The 18,192-nt window shown below is 35.1% G+C and overlaps 1 non-coding gene and 1 pseudogene across 1 annotated transcript; one reads left to right on the plus strand and one right to left on the minus strand.

Moving 5' to 3' along the window:
• Positions 1-1,145: 1,145 nt before the first annotated feature.
• LOC109444331 (replication factor C subunit 3 pseudogene) lies at positions 1,146-3,320 on the plus strand (annotated as a pseudogene).
• Positions 3,321-11,026: 7,706 nt separating this feature from the next.
• LOC141570837 (U6 spliceosomal RNA) lies at positions 11,027-11,132 on the minus strand. Its single transcript, XR_012495288.2, has one exon. It is a non-coding gene; the product is annotated as a U6 spliceosomal RNA (small nuclear RNA).
• Between the last annotated feature and the right edge of the window lie 7,060 nt (positions 11,133-18,192).

The following is an 18,192-nucleotide window of genomic DNA, read 5'->3' on the forward strand; positions in this document are numbered from 1 at the left end:
ACTGGCATGAAATATTCAAAGTGATGAAAAGCGAGGACCTACAGCCATGATTACTCTACCCAGCAAGGCTATCACTTAGAATCCAAGGAGAGATAAAGAGCTTTCTAGACAAGAAAAAGCTAAAGGAATTCATCACCACCAAACCAGTATTACAAGAAATATTAAAGGGACTTCTTTAAGAAGAAGAAGGAAAAAAAGATAAAAATATGAATAAAAAAATGGCAACTACAGATTTATGAACAATTACTTTAAATGTAAATGGATTAAGTGCTCCAATCAAAAGATATGGTGGCTGAATGGATAAGAAAACAAGACCCTTAATGCAAAAGAACAAAGTGTGAGAGATTTGTGGGGCATAGGCAAAAGGTCTAATGTACAATCAATTTGAGTCACAGAAGGAGAGAAAAAATAGACAGGCATCAGCAATATTTAACGAATGATGGCTGAGAATTTTCCTACTCTAATGAATGATGAAGTTCACAGATTCAAAAATCTTCACAAACACCAAGCAGGATAATGAAAGTGGTGACTAAGGACACCATAGTCAAACTTCTGAAAACTTAAGATAAAAAGGAAATATTTAAAGCAGCCAGAAAAAAAGAAAAGATACAATATCTCCTGGGAAAATGACAATAAAGATAATAGTTGATATCTTATACAAAAATTAATGGAAGCTGGAAGGCAATGGGATAACACCTTCAAATAGCTGAAAGAAAAAAAATAAAATACTTGCCAGCCTAGATTTCCGTACAAAAAAGAAAAAGAAAAGAAAAAAGTTCTCAGTCAAATAAGAGCTGTAAAATTGCATCTCTAACAGGCTAACATGTTAATAAATCCTAAAGGAATTTATTCAGGTTGAAGGTAAATGATCTCACATTATCACACTGAATAAATGAGACACTATTGGCTATTAATATTAAAACAGCAATCATAACAAATATATGTAAGGTTTATAACATCGGGAATAAAATATATAAAATCAATAAAAATATGTGTGCGGGGGTAAATGGAGGTAAACTGTTGTAAGATGCTTGCATTATTTTTGACAATGACAAGTACACTGTAATTAAGTTAAGAATACATTTTGGGACATGCGTGAGCGTGTGCAGGACTTTCAAGCATCAAACCCCAGGAACTTGACTGACATGAGCCTCTGGGTGGACAAATGCCAGCCCTGCTCCTTGGGACAGCTGGATTATTACAAGGATCAAGTGGCCCAGCTGTGCAACCTGGTGCAATGTGGTAACTTTACTCATCTGTTAGTGTATGGACCATCAGGTGCTGGTAAAAAGACAGAATTATGTGTATTCTACATGAACTTTATGGTGTTGGAGTGGGAAAATTGAGAATTGAACATCAGACTATCACAACTCCATCTAAAAATAAAATTGAAGTTAGCACTATTGCAAGCAATTACCACCTTAAAGTTAATCTCAGTGATGCTAGAAATAGTGACTGGGTAGTAATTTAAGAGATGTTGAAAACAGTGACACAATCACAGCAACTTGAAACAAACACTCAAAGAGATTTTAAAGGGGTTTTATTGACAGAAGTTGGCAAACTCACTAAAGATGCTCAACATGCCTTGCGCAGAACCAAGGGAAAGTATGTGTCCACCTGCAGATTGATTTTGTGTTGCAATTCTACATACACTTAAAGTGATATCACCTATTTGTAGCAGGTGCCTGGCAGTTCATGTGCCTTCTCCCAGCATTGAAGATATTTGCCATGTGTTATCTGCTGTGTGCAAGAAGGAAGGTCTGAAGCTTCCTTCACAACTGGCTCATAGACATGCAGAGAAGTCCTGCAGAAATCTCAGAAAAGCCGTTCTTATGTGTGAAGCCTGCAGAGTGCAACAATATCCTTTTACTGCAGATCAAGAAGTCCCTGAATAGATTGGGAGGTGTATCTTAGGGAGACTGCAAATGCTATTGTCAGTCAGCAGACTCCACAAAGGCTCCTTGAAGTTCATGGAAGACTCTATGAAATTTTAACTCATTATATTTCTCCTGAAATAATAATAATCAAAAGTTCTCTCAGAACTTTTACATAATAGTGATGGACAACTGCAAGGAGAAGTGGCCCAGATGGCAGCTTACTATAAACACCATCTACAGCTGGGTAGCAAAGTGGTTTATTATTTGGAAGCATTTCTGGCCAAATTTATGGCACTTTATAAGAAGTTCATGGAGGATAGATTGGAAGGCATAATGTTTTGATGTCTATCAGTAATTCTTCCTAATATTTCTCAGTATCAGCATTTACATTTAGCTTATACTGGAAGAGCTGCAGGTAAAATAAACTAATTTTACTTAATAAAGAATACATTTTGTAAATTCTTGGACTAATTGCTAAAACACTGATAGTAAATGGAAAACAAAAAGATAAAATGGAATATTGAAATATTTGATTAATAAAAACATGGCATGAAGGAAGAAAACAACAGATAGAAAAAAATAGAAAACAATTAGCAAGATAGTAGCCTTAACTGCAACTTATTTATTTCATAAGTAGAGTGAACATAAAGGAACAAAACTCCCAATTAAAAAACATAGATTTTTAGAAGATTTTTTAAAAGACCCAATTATATGCTGCTTACAAGAGATACACCAAAATACACCAAAACATGAAAATACAAGTAAGTTTCGTGTGAAATGATAGGTCAAATATGTCATTTAAACAGCTAACCAAAGAAAGCGAATATTATTATATTAATATCAGAAAGTAAACTTTAAGGGAAGAAGCTACTACTTGAAGTAAAGGGGGAAATTTCATGTTCATGAAAGAATTAATTCAACAGAAAGCAACAACAATGCTAAATTAATATGCACCTAAGAACATAGCTCTAAAATGCATAAAGCAGCCATTGACAGAATAAAAGAATAGACAAATCTACAATCATGTTTGGAGCATTCAGCACATCTTTCCCAGTAACTTATACAACAATCAGAAAATTAAAATATAAAATATCTAAACAATACTATCAGCCAATTTTATCTAATTAGTATTTATGGATTACTATAGCCAAAGAGTATAGAATACACATTCTTTTCAAGTACACAAGTAACACTTATCAAATAAAACATGCTTCAGTCCATAAAGCAAGTTTCAACAAATATTAAAAGTCAAAAATCACACAATGTATTCTTTCTGACTGCCATGGAATTAAATTAGTGCTCACTACCAGGACTATAACTTAGAAATCTCAAAGTATTTAGAAATGAAGGAACAAACTTCAAAAATAATCCATTGGTCAAAGAAGGAATTACAATGGAGATTATAAAATATTCTGAGCTGAGTCTAATGAACATGCAGCCTAAAATTTGTGAGATGCAGCTAAAGCAGTATTTGGAAATATATTTATAGATCTAAATGTATACATTAAAACAGAAGAATGGTTGTAAATCAATGATCTAAGCTTCCAAAGCAAGAAATTAGCAAAAGAACCTCAAAGAAAATCCAAAGGGAGTAGAAGGAAGGAAATAATAATAAGAGCTGAAATCAATAAAATGGAATACACACATATAATAGAGTATATCCAAATAGCCAAAAATTTTTTGAAATTAATAAAATTGAAAAAAAACTAGCAAAACTGAATAAGAAAACATAAAACACCAATATCAATAATGAAATATTATGAATAACTTTATGCCAACAAATATGAATATTTAGATGAATGGACCAATTCCTTGAACAACACAATTTACCAAAATAAAGAAAAAATAGAAAATCTGAATAATCATATATCTATAAAAGAAAGTGAAACCCTTATAACAAACCTTTCCACAAAGTAAACTCCAAGCACAGATGGCTTCACTGGTGAGTTCTATCGCATATTTAATGAAGAAAAGATACTAATTTTACACAAATTATTTCAGTAAATGGAAAATAAGAGAATATATCCTAATGCATTTTGATGTCAGCATACCCCGGATATAAAACTTGACAAGGATATTACAGACCAATATCTTTCATAAACATAGGTAATCCTAAACAAAATTTAGTAAACGAGATATATTCCAGGGTAGCAAGGGTAATTTAAGTTTAGAAAATCAATTGATGAAATTTGCTACAATAATGAAGTAAAGGTGAAAGCCCATATCATCCTCTCAATAGTTTCAGAAAAAGCATTTGATAAAAGTGAACATCAAAATTAAAACATCTCAAGCTGGGATGGCAGGGAACTTCCTCAAACTGATAAAGGGCATCTAAGAACATCCCACAGCTAACATTACATGATTACAGTGAAATAAGGAAAAATATTGCCCTAAAATGAGGGAAAGGCAAAGATCTTCACTATCGCCACTTCTATGTGACATTGTATTAGAAGTTGTAGCCAGTGTGATAAGACAAGAGAAAGAAATAAGTATACCGATTGAAAAAGATTGAAGTAAAACTGTCTTTACTGCAGACAACACGATTATTTATATTGAAAAAACATTTTTAAATCTATGAAAAAAATACTAAGACTGAAAAGTGAATTTAAGAACACTGCATGATACAAGTTCAATATACAAAAATCAACTGTATTTGTATATGTTGCCAAAGAACAATTGAAAAAAATGAAATTTAAAAAATACACTTACAATGGTATTCAAAAGCAAAATATTTGGGAATAAATTTGATAAATATGTTAGACATTTATACTGCCAACTATAAATCATGAGAAAATTTAGCAAATGAATGGATATACATAATGTTCATGAAATAGAAAACTTGATATTATTAAGGTGGCTATTTCTCCAATTTGACCTACAGATTCAACACAATCCTAATCAAAATCCCAAGCAGCAATTTCTGTAGCTAATCAATAAGCTGATTTTAAAATTTACATAGAAATCCAAATATCTAGCAAAACAATCTTGAAAAAGAACAAAAGTGGAGGATTTACACCATCTGATGATAATGCTACAGTAATCAAGTACAGTAGAGTAGACTGTATTGGTCATCAGGAATGAAGATCTTTTTTCAACAAAAAGTATTAGCACAACTGGATATCTGTATGGAAAAAATAACTTTGGTCTTTGTCGCACAGCATACACAAAAGTTAATTTGAAATGGATCAGGCACCTAAACACAAAATCTAAACCTTTAAAGCTTTTAAAAGAAAACACAGGAGACTATCTTCATGAATTTGGGGTAGGCAAATATTTCAGATGGAACATAAAAAACACTAGCCATAAAAATTAAAAACTCATAATTTGAACTTCATAAAAAGTAAAAATTTCTGACCATCAACACCACTAAGAAAATAAAAAGGCAAGCCACAGAGGGATTGAATATATTTCTCAATGCATACATTTACAAAGGACTTGGGTCCCGAATATATAAAGAATACAAATCAATAAGGGAAAGAAAAACAACTTTATAAATAGGCAAAAACCTCAAACAGATACTTGACAAGATGTACATGAAAGCAGCTCTATACCATTAGTCATCAGAGATATCTAAATGAAAAATATAATGAGATCTCATGTCATACCCTTTAGAATAACTAAAATTTAAAGGAATGGCCATAGTTTGACACCCTTTCCTCATTCCTTTCTTTTCCCCTTCTATTCCTTTCCCAAATGATTCAGTCCTAGAACCATTATGTGGAGCAGAGCAAGGTAGGTTCCACATGATGCAAATTTGGGTTAGAACAGCTTATCAGAGCTCTAGCAGGGTGAGGGGGGGCACCCACGTTCAGGGACAGTCCAACATGGCATATTAAGCATGTGCAGGGTGAGGAGAGCCCAGTGTTAAATGTGTGAGCCTGGACAGGAAGAGCACAGAGTCCATGTGGGAGATAGCCCACCATAGGGAGTTAGGGCCTGAGCTGAGTGAGAAGGGTGTCCCTGTGATGTGTCCCAGCAAAGAGAGCCTCAGTGCACTGAGGAGGGCTTCCACTTGGACGGGGGGGCGTAAAACAGGATTTCAGAATGTGAGCATGGAAAGGAGGGTGTCCTGGTTGGTAGGAGAGTGATCTAAAGTGGCGTGTCGAGAGAGTAAGCACAGCGAGAGGGTGAGCACATTGGGCAGGGGGTGGCAGTGGACACGGGAGATTGAATACATTCAGCAGTTGATCAAATAAGTAAATATAATAAGGATAACACATGTCAGAGAAAGGAGCTACAAATTTGGAAAGGGGAAAAACTAAAGTGAACACTGTGAGTTGGATTCGAATCTGAAGTATTGGTGTAGATTCATGGAGAGAGGTATAGAATAAACATAGATGTAAATGTATGTGTTTGGTGTGTGTGTGTATCCATCCATACCTTCCCTAGGTCTCTCCTGAGAGAGGCACTGGGAGCAGTGATATGCTCATAAAAATGTGCACACCACATGCCTGCATCTGGGTTTCTAAACACCATTCTTCATTAAAAGAAACTCAGCCTCCTTGGAGAAATGGCTGATTCCTGGGCTGGGCAGGAAGAGTACAAGGTGATCCTGGGTATCTTGGTGCCAGAAAGCAAATAATTGTTCCAAGAATGTTAGGGACATGTTAAAAGGACCCAAAAGCTAGCTTGTAGATCACTGCCTACTGAAGAACATGGGAAATCATGAGGTCACACAGATAGCAATTAATATATAAACAAATTAAAAGTTTGGGAAGCAATGGGATAGTTACCTAATCTCAGAATACCTCCCCACAAAAGTATTAATTACAAAAGGAAAAGATTAACTTTACAGTGAAGAAGGCTTGCAGACACCATCTTATTCAAATGATCAAAGTGAATACCAGTAGTAAGGGGACAAATTAAATTCATGTGCTTTATGATAATCTTGCCAAAGATGCATAACCTGAATGTAATTATGAAAAAATATTAGACAAACCCCAACTTGGAGCCATTCTACAATATAATTGGCTCAGAAACTTCAAAACTTAAAAAAGAAAAAAAAAAAAAGTAAACCTGTGAACAGTTCCAGTTTGATGGAGACTAAAGAAATTTAACAACTAACTGTAACATATTGTTTGAACTGGATTCTTTTACTAGAAAGAACATTATTGGGACAACTGTTAAAGCTTGACTAGTGTCTGAGGGTTAAAAATGATTTAATGCACCAATATTAACTTCCTAATTTTTGATGGTTATGTAGGAGAGTGTTATTGTTTGTATGAAATACACACTAAAGAATTATGGGACATGAGGTTGGCAACTTAATCTAAAATGGTGACAGAAAAAAATGTACTTGCAACTTTGTGATTCTGTCAAAAAATTTTTTTTTTAAAAACTATTAAATTATAATCACACAAACACACACAAAAGATAATACCAAGTGCTTGTGAGGCTGTGGAGCAGCTGTTCCACACTGTTGGTGGGGGTTAAATGATAAACTGCTTTGGAAAAATGTGTGTCCATTTCTTCTAGAATTAGTTACACCTACCCTATGACTCAGTAATTCTACTCCTAGAAATGTTCACAAAATGCTATTACTGGAATGTTCTTAGCATACACATTTGACATAGCCCCCAAACTAGAAAGAACCCAAATATCCATCAATAAGTGAATGGATAAACAAATTATTGTTTATCCATACAATAGAATACTATTCAGCAATAAACAGGAACAAACTGCTAAGACACAGAACAACATGGATGCATCTCAAAAGAAATATGTTGAGTGAAAGAAGCCAGACACAGATGAGTTTATGCTCATGATTCCATTTATATGAAGTTCAATGACAATCAAAACTACACTATAGAAATTAGAATAGTTGTTGCTTTGGGGGGATGGAGATTTGAAAGAGGCCAGAGGGAACTTTCTGGGTGCAGAAATATTTTATATCTTGATTAGGTGATGGTTATATGAGTGAGTATATTTGTTAAAACTCATCAAACTATCCACTTAAGATCTATGCATATTATCTTGTAAACTATACCTCAATTTAAAAAGCTTTAAAATGTTTAAAGTTCACTAAATCATCAGCAGTGGTTCTCTCTAGGCGGTAGATTCTTTAATTTTCTACATTATGAATGTATTTCTGAGGTGCTTGAACTTTTTGCAACAAGCATGTCTTAATTATTAAAAACAGCCACATTTAAGATCTAAAAATATAATTATATAAAGATAGGATTTTTCCAAAGGGTGCTCAAGCAGCTGGTTATTTCAGGGGAAAATTAAGTTAGGTCTCCTCCTTTTAACATGCATAATATAAAAATATATGTATATATATTTCAGGTATATCAAAGAGTAACAGATAAAATATAAAATCAAGTCATAATTTTGAATCACGTCATAAATAATAATAGGTTGGTGCAAAAGTAATTGCGGTTTAAAAGGTTGAAAATAATTGCAAAAACCGCAATAACTTTTGCACCAACCTAATAGAAAATCTAAGTTAATATTTATCTGATTTCTGAACAGCAAATAAACTTTTTAATACTAAAAACAATGTTAGGACTCTAAAAGAACAGATTTTTGTTGTAGAAAAATATTAAGATACATAATACTATATAAAAATTAAATGCAACAGGAAGTTGGAATTTATAAAAACATAATATTGACAGATGTATAGGCTAATTATGTGAATTCTAGAAAGAATGGAGGAATGGAGAGAAGGAAGAAGGGAGAGAGAGGAAAAAAAGAAGGGAGGAAAAAGGAGAGAAAGGAGAGGTAAGGGAGGAGGGAAAGGGAAGGGAATGGAGGAAAGTTAGGAAGGATGAAAGGGAGGGAGGGGACAAAAATGACTAATCAACAAGTGAATAAAAAGTAAACATGAAGTTTTACCTATCAAATTAGCAAACTTTGTTCAAGTACTTAATGGCAGTCATAGGGTGGCAAGACGAATTCTTGGCCACTACTATGTGTAGGAGTGTAAAATTTGCTACATTTCTGAAAACGAATCTAGCAATGTGTATCAATAACACTCTTTAATATGTCTACAATCTTTGAACCAGAAATATCACTTTCTGGAATCTGTCTAAAGGAAATTTGAAAAGTCGCTCTTTTCAGGATTATTCATAATAGACAAGATAAAAAAAATAACCTAAATGCCAAGAGGATGGGACTAATTAAATCATTGGGATAGCTGTTTGATTATTCTATCATTAAATGGTGTTTACAATGAGTTTTTAACGACACGTCTTTTAAAAAAATGTTTTTTAAAATGTTCACAATAAATTAAGGATAGTAAGGCTGGACTCCAGTTTGGCTCTCAAACAAATTCCCCCGTTGATGAAAAAACAGTCTCTAGACACACCACATTTCCACCCCCCCTTCATTGTATTTCAAACATATTAAACGTTAAATGGTACCTCTGCCCCATATACATGTGTATGATTCAGGCTTTGTTCAGGAAAACTCAAGCCACTCTGCGTCCTGTGGGTACAAAGGGTTCAACACAGCATTAGGGGCTTACATGATTGTTGGAAGAGCGGAAGGAGCGGAGCTCAGAGCAGCAGCTGTGAAGGTAGAAGTGGACGCTGGAGGTCTCAACCTGAAGCGGGGTGTTCCCGAGGGCTTGCTGGGCAGCCTCGGTGACTCTCACATCTGTGAAGCATCTGGCTGTCACCACCTCTGGAGAATAATAGGTTCCCTTTTCCTTCTGCCTCCCAAATTTCCCCCAAATTCCTTTCAAGCAAATTCCAACCTGGAATGGGGGGAATTCTGGGAAATGTAGTTCCCCGCGGCGCTGCATTGCGGAGGAGGGGTGGGAGTGATGCTGAGCGCTTAAAACAGTCTCTCCACGTGTCAGAACTGAGAATTAACCCATACGGTACTTAACTGTCAGAGTCAGGCAAGTGGTCAGGAGGTCACAGGTATTAGGGTTGAATATAAAAATAATTTGGATTATAGATAACAGAGGTTGTATTATAGATTTTTGAAAAATAATTCATTTTTCACATGTGTGGCATTCCCAGCTTATTTTATTACAAATTTGCAAAGCAAAACAAAAGAGAAAGCTATATGAGCTAAACTAAGTTATAGAACCTTTTGTAGAAAGTTTAGAAAATGGCAACATTTAAAACCTATTCACTTGAAACCCTCATACACTCGTAGGAATGTAAAACTGTGCAGCCGCTGTGGGAAACAGTCTGGCAGTTCTTATCGCCTGTTTCTTTTGGGGATGATAAAACTGTTCTAAAATTAGATAGTGATGATGGTTGTACAACTCTGTGAGCACACTAAAAAAATCACTGAATTGTGCACTTTTAAAAAATAGTAAAATATACATAAAATTTATCATTTTAACAATTTTTAAGTGTATGGCTCAGTGAAATTAAGTACTTTAATTTACATTGTTATGCAGTCATTGCCACCATCCATCCCCAGGACTCTTTTTGTCTTGCAAAACTAAAATTCAAAATCCCATTAAACAATAACTCCCTGTTCCTTCCTCTCCCCAGCCCTTGGCAACCACCATTCTACTTTCTATGAATTCCACTACTCCCGGTACCTCGTGCAAGTGGAATCATACTTTGTCTTTTTGTGACTGGCTTACTTCACTGAGCGTAATGTCCTCAAGTTTCATCCATACTGGAGTACGTGTCAGAATTTCCTTCCTTTTTAAGGCAAAGTAATACTCCATTGTATGTATACACCACATTTGGTTTATTCATTCATCTGTTGGACACAGGTTGCTTCCACCTTTTGGCTATTGTGAGTAATGTTGCTATGAATATATGTGTCCAAATATCTTTTCAAGACCTTTCTTTCAATACTTTTGGGTATAATACCTAGGAATTGCTGGGCAATATGGACATTCTATTTTTCTTTCTTTCTTTCTTTCTTTCTTTTTTTTTTTAAGGAGGACGCAGCTCACAGTGGCCCATGGGGGATGGAACCAACAACCTTGGTGTTATTAGCACCACATTTTAACCAACTAAGCTAACAGGCCACTCCATATTTTTCATTTTTTGAAGAACTGCCATGTTGTTTCCCATAGTAGCTGCACCATTTTACATTCCCACAAGCAATACACATGGGTTCCAGTTTCTCTACATCCTCACAAACACTTGTTATTTTCTGCTTAAAAAAATTATTATTTTTTTATGGTAGCCATCCTAATGGGTATGAAATGGTATCTCATTGTGATGGGGGTTTTTTGTTTGTTTTGCTTCACAAATTTACATGTCATCCTTGCATAGAGGTCATGCTAATTTTCTCTGTATCATTCCAATTTTAGTCTGTGTGTGCCAAAACAAGCACTCATTGTGGTTTTGATTTGCATTTTGAATTGTTTACTTTTAAAGGGTGAATTTTATACAATGTGAATTGTATCTCAATTTAAAAACTGTTCATTGAGAGACCCTGGTAGCGCTGAGTGTACTTAATGTCCAGATTTTTCTTCACTAAAGGAGACCCAGTCTGGGGCAGAGAAAATACAAGGTGAGCCTGGGGACATTTCATTGTGCCAGAAAGCAAGGAAGTGCTCAATAATGGGGCACGTTTAAAGGACACTGCCAAATTGGGGACAATTTGAGCATCAAAATGAATAATGACTCTAATTGATTGTAATATATTACATAAATAACAGCCCATGGATTCATGGTAATCAAAAAGAGAGAGAAAAATAATTCTTTATAGATGAGTGCTAGCGAATAGATATAAAAAGAACGATAGAATTTAAAAACCACCATTTTGCAACTCCTAATGAAGTAATTGGTTCAAACAAGGATTGATAATAGATGCTACAGCCATTAAGTGACCCATTATTAGGAAACCAAATATTCACAAGGTATCATCCCTGTCATGTGGAGAACCCTGCTTGCTGCACCATTTGTCATGCAGGGTGTCATGTGGGATCTCTGCTCCTGCTCCCCACATAAGAACGCAGGACATGGTGAGGCCAAAAAGGAACACCCACGGAGCCATAGGTAGGGGAGTCGTACTATTATATTCTTGCTGGCGGCTGGGTTGGAGACACAGGAAGCAGGAGCCACACTGTTCGCAACCCTCACTGCGCCGCCGCTTGCAGGCCCAGCACCATCTTCTTGCTAGCCCCTATTTTCTGCTAGCGTAGCCACAGCAGTTATATTAGTGGCCAATGGCTCACTGGTTACAGCTGAAGGCCATGTCATCACAGTTGATGGCCATTTACTACCTGAGCCAGCACCTTTCTATGTGAGGCCGAGAGCCTGGAAACTGCTCTCTGGAGCTCTGTCCCCACAATCCCCCAGATCACTTATTAATTGCAAATGAAAACATAAACCTTTGCAATGGAAAGACCTGGCAATCACTACTTTAAACAAGGGATCAAATTCAACATCACCAATCATAGAAAAACTTGATATATGTGCTTCCTAATATGATGCAATATTATGCAGAAAACATCAATTAAGTACTCGTACTAAAATATGTGGCCTGAATGTAATTAAGCTCCTGTACACCTGAACTTCATTTCCCAGGAATTTAGTGGATAGTTTGACAAGCTGAAGGACACCATGTAGGGTATTCTATAAGGCAACTGACCTAAAATCTTCAAAAAGTCAGTACCATGCAAAAAAAGAAGCAGCGGCTGCAAAGGGACTGCTGTAGATTAAAAGACACTTGAGAGACCTAATTACAGAGTAACAACAACAAAACATTACACCTGTTCAGTAAGTGCCTCCTGCTGGCTGCATAAAGATTTTGTAAATTGATGCTAAAATGATTCGGGCACATTATCATGCTTCAGTGATAATCTAAAATATTTATTGTTAACACTTTTTAATGAATGGAAATTTTTCTTGGAATATCTTTCGTATGACCTCCTCTATGGGAAAAGAAATCATAATCATATTAACGGCTGTCCTTGAAAGCAGATAATAGAGCATGTGCTTCAAGATATTTGTATGATTATCACTAAATCACAGATTCAGCCCAGAAGAAAATAGAAATGTATGGAACAATTTTTCATTTCATTGGGCATGCAAAAACCTGTTACTATAATTAACTGAAGTATGGGCCACTTCATAACACAATATTTCTAGACAAAATAAAGTTTTCAAAATGTCCCACAAAAATATAATGCAAGCCACAAATGTGAGCCCATATGTAATTTTATGTTTTCTAATAGTCATGTTAAAAAGTAAAAATAAATAGGTAAAAATAATTTTAATAATGTATTTTATTTAACCAAATATGTTAAAAGATCAACATTTCAATAAATCATCAATATAAAAATTATTAAAGACATATTTTACATTCTTTTATTTTATGTCTTTTAAATCTGGTATATAATTTACACTCTCAGAACATTTCAATTTGGACTGGCGACATTTCATATATTCAATAGTGGCTTATATGTTGGACAGTGCAGGTCTAGAATATAAATACTGAACTACTGAGTCTAAATAAAATTGGTTTTAAGTGCCATAGATGAGCAGTAGCAAATACAAAATTTTCAAAAGTGAACTTACTTTCGATTTGCTTTTGTACTAGGATTTTTTTCAGGGATGAAAAACTAAGCTAAAAAATTCTGTTTACCTATCAAGTGACTAACATTTTTGTATTTAGAATAAAAGAGTGGAGATAACAGTTGGTGGAGGAAAAGAACCTCCAGTTTTACACATATGCATTCAAAATCATTAAATGCTGAAGTAGCTTATACTACAGTTTGCTTACCATGAATGTCTGAACACAAGGGACAAATCCTGCCGATTCTGCCTTCAAACCTGCCTTAGCATATTTTCTTTTAGGTTCCCACTGCCCAGACCATAACCCAAGTTCTTTTCTAGGCACCTGGGCTGGTAGAGAAGGCCTCTCTCCATTTTCTCTGCTCAGGAAGTTGTCCTAGCCCCGCTTCACAGGTGTCGCCAGATCCATCCTCCCTTTTCACGTCCCTGCTGCACAGATCCTCCTGTAGGTGCAGCTCCTCCCCCTCACTGCATCCCAGCCATCCTGCAGGGAAGGTTTCTGTTATCTGGCCTAACGCTGTCTTTCACCTTGAATGCCACCCACCTTCCCTCAGTAACCCAGACTCACCCCTATTATGTCATTTCCCTCAGCTAAGACATTCTCCCCTCTCTCTGTCTGTCTAGTTAAATCCTATCCCCTGCCTGGTGTAAATTTCATTTTTTTCAAGGAAGCTTTGCTGTACCCACTGTTAGCAGGCTACTGTCACCTCCTTCTGCCCATGCTGAGTCACCTGTCTCTGTCTCCTGATCGTCCCCATGTGCATCTTACCTTGCATGTGAGCCAGCAGCGCCAGGTCACAGAGTTCCACATGGGGCTGAGCCCACAATAGGCACTTGTAGATACTCGCAGAACAGCCTTCCCAAGGCTTCGCCACAGTCTAGAGATATTTAGAAAGTGTAAAGACATGCATAATGCTTGAACTTGAAAAAAGTTTGTGAGAGAGCCATGTCACTTCTGCTCACATTTCACTGACCAAAGACCAGCATGATGTCAATGGCATAGGGAAATACACTTCTTCCAAAGGAATTCCTGCACATTGCAGGGCAAGACGTGAGGGGAGAGGAGGATATATAATTCTTCTCCAGGAAAGAGGGATCAAATAATTGAGAACAATAATACATTACTAAAGCACATCCAAAAAACAAGGACATTTTCCTACTTAATCACAACCCATTGATAACAAAACAAACAATAATTCCTTAATATCATCTATTACCCAGCCTCTACTTAAAATTTTCCAAATATCCCAAAGCTATATTTAAAATTTACTTTATTCAAATCAGAATCCAACCAAGGACCAATGTAACATGGTTACATGTCTTTCAGTCTTTTAAAATCTAGGACAGTCAGAAGCCTCCATTTTTTCACCATGACATGTTTTATTCAGGAGACTAGGGCAGCTATCCTGTAGTATGTTCTACCTTCTGGATTTGTTTGGTAGATTCCTCATGGTGCCACTTTAACCTGTTCCTCTATCCCCAGATTTCTCACAAAATGAAAATTAGATCTAAATAATCAGTTAAACTCAGGTTAAACATTTTTGGGCAAGAATTCTAGAATTTCTATCTTGCTCTATATGATATAATACATCATATATATGATATAATACATCATATCAGGAAGCATATGATGTCTTGCTGTCTTGCCATGAAGGATAAGATTAATCAATGTGTTGACAACCTGATTCCTCCAGTGTGAAAATTTTCCCTCTTGTAATTATCACACCTGTGGTGTGAGACTCATGAACCATGTGAGTAGCTTGTTCCCCACCAATCTTTCACTCAAAGGCTTTGTCATTCATTGATGAGCCTGCCTGAATTAATTATTTTTTTCTGTTGTAGTAAAATGATAATTTTAATCATTACTTTTAATCATTTGTTAGCTGGCATTTTTGTGTGAAGAAAGGCTTTCTTCATCATCATGACTATGATGAGTATTAATCTAACAAAAATATACAGGATCTGTATTCTGAGCATTACAAAACAGTTTTTCATATTTCTTTGACTTTCATGGCTTTGACATTGTTAAAGATTACAGGGAAAGCATTTTATAGAATGTCAGTCAGTTTGAGTTTGTCTAATAATTTCTCATGATTAGATTTAGGTTATACATCTAGAATTTCTAGAATTCTAGAATTTCTATCTTGCTCTTTAAAAAGAACTTTCCCATCTCTCCATTAAGATTCCTTGTCTGTTGACCCACTTTGCCCATATTTTTCTATAGGTTCTCTATCAAATTTATTATACCTGTTTTAAAGTCATTTTCAGCTAATTCTAACATATGAGTCATTTGTGGGTCTGCTTCTACTGACCTTTTAATTACAGGTTATGTGTTTTGCTTCTTTGCATGTCTAATAATTTTTTTTATTGTATATTAGTCATTATGAATACTATGTTGTAGAAACTCTGGGTTAAGTTGTCTTCCTCTAAAGAGTATTGCATTTTGTTATGGCAGAAGTTAAATTACTGTCAGATTACCTTGACCCTTGGGGGTTTAATTTTAGCCTTTGTTAGGTATATTCAGTTTTGCCCTTGGTTGTCAGATGTGGTGTTTACTCCTAAGGCAAGGCCCTTCTGGAATATCAGTAGAAAGTCCAGGCTATTTACCAAACTCCTCTATGTTGGTTGCCTTAAACACAAAACTGAAACTCCTGAGTCCTAGGCAGCTGCTAAAATCTCAACTTAGTTCCTTAGCTCTTTTGGAGTCCTGTCCCGTATATACACAATTTAGGAGTCAGTCAAGGAATTAAGGGAAATTTATATGAAAATTTTGGATCTCCTTATTTTGTGGCTTTTTCCTTTCTGGGATTTCCCCCTCTCGATTTTTAGTGCCTGGTTCACTTCTAAAACTCTAACTTGTGTCTCATCAACCTGGTAAAACTGCTGCTCTCTGCTTCAGCTCTATTTCCCAGGCACTGAAGTAAATCAAGAAGTGCCCTAAAGGGAAAAGCTGATTAAATGTGGACCTCACCCAGTGAGCTTCCCTTCTTCAAGGATAATATCCTTTCCATTTCTACCTACTTTGGGTTGTTCTCCGTTGCCTTCATACAGTTATTTTTTATATTTTGTCCAGGATTTATAATTGTTATTGGCAAGAGAGTTAATCTAATACAGGGTATTCTTCCACTACATAAACTGGAACTGGATATGTATGTTTAGAATTATGGTAACAAAGAATTGGACAGGAGTAAAAAAAAAAAAGTTAGAATTCACTAGAAAGATGAAGTAAATCAAACAAGGAGTTTTAATATTTATGTCTTAATTAATTTGTTTCTGTTTGATACTTTAGGTATTTGTAATGTTTAATAGAATTTAGCATGCTAAATTTGAGATTTTAACTTATAATGTGTAATGGAATAATTGGTTTAAACTTGTCACTTAATGTTTAAATATTACTTATTTTATAAACAGCATGTGAACAATTAAAGGTATTTTAGACTCATCATATTTATATTAAACTTATTGAATTTACAAATATTACTGAAATACCTTGGAGAGGTCTTTCAGTAAATCAGATATTGAAATACTTAAAAAGGAAATTGACTATATTAAATTTCAAAAATATAATTTGAAGTGATTAAAACATTTAATTAAATTTGCAAAGGGGACCAAAATTAATAAGGCTCCTTATTAATGATTATTAAAATTTTCTGCATTTATAAGGAAAATAAGGAAATAATTAATATAAATTGAACCAGGTTTTTGTATTAATAAATTGAACAATTAATTTTAAACCAATATTCTAAGTGAGTATTCATTGACATAGATTAAGTACATAGGTTTGGAGTTTACAGAACTGGTTAAAATTGCTCCAGATCACAAATTACTTAACATCTGTAATCCTCAATTTCTTTATCTGTCCAATGGGGATAATAATACCTCCCTAACAGTATCTATTTCAATAAATAATAATGCTCATGATGGTAATAATGACAATAAATGATAGCATATCTTTTTAAGGAGAGTTATAGAACAACATAAACAATATATGCATGATTCCATTTTTTTGGTTAAAAAATAAGATATGCAAGCAGAAGTATAAAGAAATCTCCAGGAGGCTATAGGTGACTTTGTTAGATATAATTATCTATCATTTCTAAATTTTCCACAGTGTAAATATATTATATTATGATAGATATTTGCATGTATTCATATATAAAGCTTTTAGTTGTAGTTATTTTGTGGGGTGGGATTATAAGTAATTTTTACTACTTGTTTCTTAATTTTATTTATTTCTATGTTGAACAGATATAACACATAATCAGAAAATAATGTATACCTGAGCATTTCAAAGTCAAGAAAAAGACGTCTTTCTTTGGTTTTCATCTTGCATGGAGATCTTACCATAAGAGTTCAGGAAATAGAAAGAAGTCATGCTCAACATCATCCATCAGCACAGACTTTAAGTTATTCAAAAATCCTACGTTAGCTTATTTGCTTCGAGATTGGGAGCAGACTGATTTCCATGCATCCATAATTCCTTCCTGCCAGTAAATGTGGTTTTGACTCGCACTGAAATGGAGGTGTGTGCCTTTGCCTGCCCTGGGTCTCCTGATAAGAGTGTTGTGTTTGGGAAGAACACAGTAGGAGGGACCCTTGTATTTTTTCCTTTTGCCACCCCCTTTCACTCTTCATGCTCTCTTATTATTCTTCCCCCAAACCTGTAACCCCAGTTTAACCATGAGGAAACATCTGACAAACCCAGATTGAGGGACATTCTACAAGTACCTGATCTATACTCCTCGAAACTGTCAAGGTCATTAGAAAAACTTCACGAGACAAGGAAACACTTGAGAAACTGTCACAGACCAGAGAAGACTTAGAAGACATGATAACTAAATGTAATGTGAATCTTGGATTGGATTCTAGAA

This window comes from Rhinolophus sinicus, chromosome 3 (genome assembly GCF_057876585.1).
Source record: "Rhinolophus sinicus isolate RSI-liver-muscle chromosome 3, RSI-T2T, whole genome shotgun sequence".
Lineage (NCBI taxonomy): Eukaryota > Metazoa > Chordata > Mammalia > Chiroptera > Rhinolophidae > Rhinolophus > Rhinolophus sinicus.